Here is a 7,500-nt window from a genome sequence, read left to right as displayed (position 1 = left end):
AGGGTAATCTTTCAAAAATTATTATTGGAACCACATCACAAGAAAATCTAACAACAAGTTAGGAAACACAATAATAATTATTTATTTTTAGTATTAAACAGGGCAAATCTCATGCGACTGACTACAAAGCAACCCTAAGCCAATTCTAAATTTTGGACCGTAAAGATGAATTTATGATCTCAGTTGAATTCCTTGTATGACGAATGTACCCAATGTTAAAGTCACTGATGTCAAGAACACCAATCTTGTTCACAAAACAGAAAATGCTCAGAGTTTCCTACCTTCGTCCATAACTGAAGGTGATAAACGAGCTTCGCAACATCTGTATGCCTGCTTTTTTCCCCGTCAGCCCATATATCACTGCCTTCAGGTGCACAGAGAAGCATGAACAGGAATATGGATCACCCACCCTGTTCTGAGGAAAGAGAAGAATGAAAATGGCTCAGCACCTGTGGGAATGTGTGAAGCCACTGAAACACCCCCAGCCTAAAGCACACATTTCTGGTAGGATGCTTGAATGGCCATAAACATCCCAGGTTGGGCACAGACATCCCCACAGAATGTGCTATTAATCCCAAGTGGGATCTGTCAAAAGGTTGAAAAACCCTGACCCTCAATCGAGAGGGATTAATTCCGCCACACACTGATCTGGCCCTTTAAAACAAAGGGTTATTGGCTAGATTCCGGTTTAGGAACTGAGGTAAAGTAAGAACTGTTGTCAGTTTTCATGTTTTAAAAAATGAAGTCCGTCCCATGCGAAGTCAATTGGCTTTTTGACGACAATTTGCCACATCGTAACTTTTCCCTTCATAATTCCGCTTCGGAATCTGCAAACACCTCTGGAAAAAAAAAACATTTCGATGAGGCTCCATAAATGAGGAGAGGTGACTACACAAGACAGAGATACACAGAATTCCAAATCCGATCTTATCCGATTTGATTCAGGTTTTGCCAACGGCCTAAACACATTAGTTATTCCACCTGGCCTGTCTATACCTCCGGCTGAAAACTTGTTTTCCACTCGTAGAATAAGCTTTCAGAATGTTGTTCTTGTCTTCTGAGAAGATACTTTTCAATTTAAAGGAATTTGTGAAAAAATGCGACACATTTCATCACGTACTCAAATCCCAAACTTGTCTAAGTCGGGAGAGGACAAATGCGGAGCCCTACTCCATAGAGTAACCTATGGAGTACCTCAATGCAGCACCCCTAAAATCATTGTCTAAGGGCGCTTTCCTTTTGTCAGAACTGACCGGCCAGACCCGTCAGTTTGCAAAGAAAATGTAACAATTTGAAGGAACACTTGCACGATAATTCCTTGCATTGTTCCGGAGGAGTATATATCATCTTCCAAGCGTGTTATATTGAAGGCGTTGTAGAGTTATTCCTTCCAAATGCCCGGTGTGGCCGGTCAGTTCTGTCAAATGGAAGGCACCCGAAGTCTGCCCATGACGCTGATTCACCTTTGGTCATGTCCCTAAAAATATCATGAAATATTCGTGGATGGATCGCTTTCTCTGAAACTTGAAACCTAACCCTGCTAAAAAATGGAGAAAGGATCATTGCTATTAATAAACATTCCTGTCTTTTGCACGAGAATGTGACGAAGAGGTAAATTTGGCTTTTCTTTCCCACGAACAGTGGAACCCCGCCATACGACCACCCCCTATATTACGACCACTTTTTTGCGGCCAGAACAAAAGCCCACTCATTTTTTAATCTGGAAACCCCGTTAATCCGACCACCCTGTTATTACGACCAACGACCACTTTTTGGAGTCCTCAGTCGTTATTTTCTTTATAAAATTACCCCGTTAATACGACCAGTCAAAATGCTTGGCGGGCCTGCTGAATGAAAACAGACACAATCTGACAAACAATAACGGATTAATATTTTATTAAATGCTTGTAACGAAAGGTGTTGATGGTTAGCATGACAACCGGTAAATTGCGGTGTTCAGTATTAAAAAGGATGCATTTTTTAAAATACAGTTAGTACAAAGGATCTGATAGAATTAACTTTGCAGCATTTCGAGGCTCTCAAAATTATTTTGCCTTCTTGTTTCTGCTGCCTTCCACTGTGGCTTTTCTCTTCAAGTCCATTTCCTGTTCTTTTCTCACAGATTGGTTATTTAAAATGTCTACAAAAATTTGGTTTTATCAACGGAGTTGATAATGTAAATTGGCCACCGTACAGAGATTCTAAAAGCTGACGTTTCGAGCGTTAGCCCTTCGTCAGAGCGAATCGAGGGATTATGGGTTACGTGTAGTTTTTATAGTAGAGTAGGAGCTACGCTATTGGTGGTAACATGGCAACGTGAAAAATAGGAATATATTAGTTAAATGAAAAGCGTTCGTTAACACCGTGAGGATTAAGGGCGCCGATTTGAAAGATGAATTTTTGTTCCAGATTCTTGCGGCTTTCCGTCGTACCTAGATGTAGGGAAAGGCCGCAGATAGCCATGTGTTTTTTGGAGTGTTTAGGCAGATTAAAATGGCGAGCGACTGGCTTAGATGCATCCCTGTCATTCTTCTCAACATCGCAAAGGTGTTCGCGGAATCGGTCACCTAGTCGTCTACCTGTCTCACTGATGTATAATTTATTGCCTAACCGTACTCTACTATAAAAACTACACGTAACCCATAATCCCTCGATTCGCTCTGACGAAGGGTTAACGCTTGAAACGTCAGCTTTTAGAATCTCTGTACGGTGGCCAATTTACATTATCAACTCCGTTGATAAAACCAAATTTTTGTATACTACTTCCCCACCGACGCAGCATCACAGTTTCTTTAGAAACTACCCCTTCATTTATTTAAAATGTCTAATAATTTGTTAAGCTTATCAACGTTTCTTGGCTGTCCAGTAAACTTCTAAAAGCATGGGATTTCCATTCCGTATCCTCCTCCACGATTAACGGCCTTCCCTACAACTTAAACTTGTGCTTTTGCTTCCATTACTCGGTTTTGTTTACTGTTACATTGTTCAGTTGCATTGAATTGCCGGTTGTAAGGTTGTTAATTAACTGCAAAAAGGCTGATTTTTAGCGGATTAAAGGTTCACATGTACTGTAGTAGAATGTAGTTTAAAAGCATTTTGCATCAAAATTTGACCCTACCCCGTTAATACGACCAAATTTCCATGCCCCAAAGGTGGTCGTATTAACGGGGTTCCACTGTATTTGATTTTTATCTTTGTCCTTGTATGCAAATGTTCAGAGATGCAATTAAATTACAAACAAATTCAAGTAAAAGATCGTTCAATAATCTTTATTTTAAGCATTTATTTGAACATAAAAGATGCAACGCTTAGCAAGAAATAGTATTTTATGTCAATATTTCGGAAAAAAATAATTTCGCAGAGATAAATTATTTAATTAATTATAAAGAGCGATTTAGACGGCAACATTATTGCTTACGACTTCCGCATGCTACAAGCTTACACAGCGACTTGACGAATGAACAAACTTCACCACTAATCGTGAAGTAAATCAAACATAACATACCCTAACTAAAGAAGTCGTGCTTGAGTCAATGATCGCCAATCTATGATGCACTGATGGTTGCATGCAAAAGTCGTAAGGAAGAATCGTACTTTCTCTAACTTACCAAAAACATCACAGGCCCCTGCTTTATTGTTTTGTGCGCGGAAGCCAGGCACAGTTACTTAACAATTATTGGATGAGGTTGAGCATGATAACGATAATTATTATCAATATACGCGGCCAAATAGAAAATTGACCTCTTCAAAACACACGCTCAGCGGGCCGCAGAAGACTGACAGCGGGCTGCTAATGCATTATCAGCTCCACAGCTGATTGGTCCTTGCTTCAACTTTGTGATATGCCTATTATTTATAGACGATTTTACGCATTTTTTCGGTAATTTTAAATAAGTTCACTGGACAGAGTTGATTCATTAATGGCTTGTTCAATCAAGACTTAATGATGATTTGAAGTGACTTTGAATTCATTATTCACTTAGCTTGTATTATTAAAACTCGCATTCTTGATATCATTTGGCCTTGTTTATTGATAATAATGATAACTACATGACTTTTTTCGGGAATATTGTTTATTTGCGCCCTTGTAGTGTCATTTGCGGCCCTCGCGCTTCGCGCTCGTGCCGCTAATGACACTATGTGGGTGCAAATAAACAATATTCCCTCAAAAAGTCATGATATTCCCTTATTATCAAGGCCAAAGTTTGTGTTATCTGCCGAAGCCGAAGGCGGATAACACAAACTGGGGCCTTGATAATTATCGCGGTCATGCGAAAACCGAATCCAATAATTCTCGAACTATGCATATTCCTGAACTGCACTTGTAAAGACAGGAGGACTGATTCATCCATTTCTTTGGATGAGCGGCAAATCAAAGAATGTTTCTGCGGTTGTTAGGTGACATCACTTCTGCATGCATAAAGCTATTGTCTGTAGGTATGACGTCAATTATAAATATACAAAATCTATTGTCTGTAGGTATGACGAAAGAGAAACAGAGCAAGCAAGAATTAGCTGCGTGCTTATAGCCAAGCAAAATCGAGCTGGTGACACCAATGTATAATAGTCGATAACAGCCTTGACATGAAATAATTGAAGTAAAAATTTCACGTTTAAGGTTAAAACCATTTCACAAAACAGCGGACTTGATCTTACTGATGATGTCATTAAACATAAAAGATAATTTGGGAACTCTAGCCAGAGTAAGTTAATTGAATTGTTGCCTAAAACCAGACACAATGGAACAGTTTGATTGTAGAACTTTGAAGGACTGAAGCGCACTGCAAATAAAAATTGTTTGCATTAAGTCCGATGATCATTTTTAAAAAAGGAGTTGTCTAACTGTTAGTAATTAGGTCCAGTAGCTATTCTATCTTAGTAGTGTTTACTGTTATATTTTTATTGACTGTCTTTTTGTATGTTCTTATTTTGTCTTTCGTGATGCTCGCCCTTTGCAACACTCTAAACATTTGAATAAATGTTGATTGTTAGGATTAGGGATATGCCTCGTCCTGGTACTGATGATTCTGTTGAAATCGGTACCTCATGTCCTACAGGATATAGAGCGATACATATACCAAGATCTCATTCTGCTGGTGGTGGTGGTGGTGATGTACCAGTGTGCACTACAAGCCTACAGATTCTCACAGTTATTAGTTGTATTCATCATCACATCCATCACATGTCAAGAACTCCATTCCTTATTCTCAATTTCTTGGACTTCGACGTCTATGTAGTGATGACTCCGATTTTTCCAGCAAATCAGAGATGTGCCAGTTCTTCGAAAAACGTGGCTATCCTGTCTCTGTGGTCAAAGCGGGCCATCATCGCGCCCAACAATTTAATCAACAGTCATCACTACAAACGTCACAAAAAGATAAGAATGACAGAATTCCATTCACCCTCACTTTCCATCGTCATAATCACGCAGTCAAAAGTATCATTCTTAATAATTTTAAATTACTCCAAAATGATCCCGAGACTGGTAGAATCTTTTCACAACCTCCACTTATTTCATTCAAATGCGACAAAAACGTAGGTAACTTTTTAGTTAGAAGCGCGCTCAAAACTAGCGAGCAACCCGGCACTTTCAAATGCACGCGCTCACAATGCAAAACCTGTCTTTCCATTGTTAACACTAGCAAGATATCGGGACCTAAGCGATCTGTTAAGATCACCGATCGTTTCACATGTACCTCCGCAAAAGTCATTTATCGCATAACCTGTACGTTATGCCATAAATTATACATTGGCGAGACAGGTAGACGACTAGGTGACCGATTCCGCGAACACCTTCACCACTCCAAAAAACACATGGCTATCTGTGGCCCTTCCCTACATCTAGGTACGACGGAAAGCCGCAAGAATCTAGAACAAAAATTCAGCTTCCAAATTGGCACCCTTAATCCTCACGGTATGAACGAACGCTTTTCATTTAACTAATATATTTCTATTTTTCACGTTGCCATGTTACCACCAATAGCGTAGCTCCTACTCTACTATATAAAGTACACGTAACCCATAATTCCTCGATTCGCTCTGACGAAGGACTAACGCTCGAAACGTTACGGTGGCCAATTTACATTATCAACTCTGTTGATAAAACCAAATTTTTGTATACTACTTCCCCACCAACGCAGCACCACAGTTTCTTTAGAAACTACCCCCATCATTAACAGGATATAGTCTACACAGACTCCATTTTTATTAGAACGTGCTCATCATGCACATGTGCTCCTCTTTATGCCCAACGCTTTCTTTCCGTCAGTTCTCTTAGGGCTTTGGTTCATTCACAACAGCATTTTGTTTTTTCCCTCCCACCCCCCTTTTTTTTGTTCTTATCGGAACCTTTGTGTGACTCGTTCCCCCCTTTTTTTGTTCTTATCGGAACCTTTGTGTGACTCGTTCAACTATTCCTCATGCTCACTATATATTTAGCACGACCAGATAGTATACCTAGCATATCATTATTTTATTTCTCTACATCGATATGTATCTTTTAGATTAATCATTTATCTTATGGTATTATACGGGACAAGGTCCCATTCCTTCGTAAGTTTCCGGGGATGTGGCACTGCAGTCTTGCTTTCCAATAAAATAAGTGGCAGGGAAGTGCAACCACTAGCTGCACTTTACCCCACTGTAAGGCTTCGCCCTTGGAGACAGGTCCAGAAAAATATCCACTCCAGGGTGTGGAGCCCTGGTCCCACCTGATCTGCACTCCACCAAGGAGGGCCACCCCTCCTGGTTTCCCTTGGTTTCTAGTGACTGGGGAATATGGGCCTCATCCCCGGAGACTGATCAGGACTCCTGTTCAGGATGGCTAACCCTCGTACCACTTATTTTGTCTCCCCCCCAGGAGGGCGTCTCTCCTGGTCCCCCTTACCCCTAGATTTAAGCGCTTCCCTGCCACCAGAATTTTGCCATTACTTTTTGTGTGTTTTCTGTGTGGTACCTGGCATAGAACCTGTATATGAAACCACTACCAATTCGAAGAGTTTATTAACAGGTGAAAAAAAACGCTTTGATAAAAGCGAAAAAACGCTCTAATAAACGCCTTGACAAACGGCTGAAAAAAACGCTTTAATAGACACGAAAAAAGGCTCTAATAAACATCTGCACGAATGGCTGAAAAAAAACGCTTTGATAAACGCCTGGACGAACGGCTGAAAAAAAGGTTTTAACAAACGCCAAAAAACGATCCAATAAACGCCTGGGCGAACTGCTGAAAAAACCCTTTCATAAACGCCAAAATACGCTTTAATAAACGCCTAGATGAACGGAAAAAAAAACGCTTGGTAAACGCCTGCACGAATGGCTGAGAAAAACGCTTTGATAAACGCCAAAAAACGCTGTATTAAACGCGTCGACGAATGGCTGAAAAAAACGCCTGGACGAAGGGCTGAAAAAAAAGTTTTGAGACACTTATATTCAGAAATGCACCTAATTAGATGCACGCCCAATTTTGACATCTGACACGAAGTCAATAGGTAGCAATTG

At 40.2% G+C, this 7,500-nt stretch overlaps 1 protein-coding gene across 4 annotated transcripts in view; it reads right to left on the bottom strand.

Annotated features, from left to right (window-relative positions):
- The window catches only part of LOC138047617 (uncharacterized), a 105,887-nt gene that overhangs the window by 3,128 nt on the left and 95,259 nt on the right, over positions 1-7,500 (bottom strand). For all 4 annotated transcript variants that reach the window (XR_011131880.1, XR_011131883.1, XR_011131882.1 and 1 more), the window contains 2 exons: positions 1,464-1,540; positions 282-415 (listed from right to left, as the gene is read on the bottom strand). The gene's annotated coding sequence lies outside the window, so the exon portion shown is untranslated. The remainder of the gene's footprint in view (positions 1-281; positions 416-1,463; positions 1,541-7,500) is intronic.

Source organism: Montipora capricornis, chromosome 4 (genome assembly GCF_036669925.1).
Source record: "Montipora capricornis isolate CH-2021 chromosome 4, ASM3666992v2, whole genome shotgun sequence".
NCBI classification, from domain to species: Eukaryota; Metazoa; Cnidaria; class Anthozoa; order Scleractinia; family Acroporidae; genus Montipora; species Montipora capricornis.
This window is presented reverse-complemented; position numbering and strand designations above follow the sequence as displayed.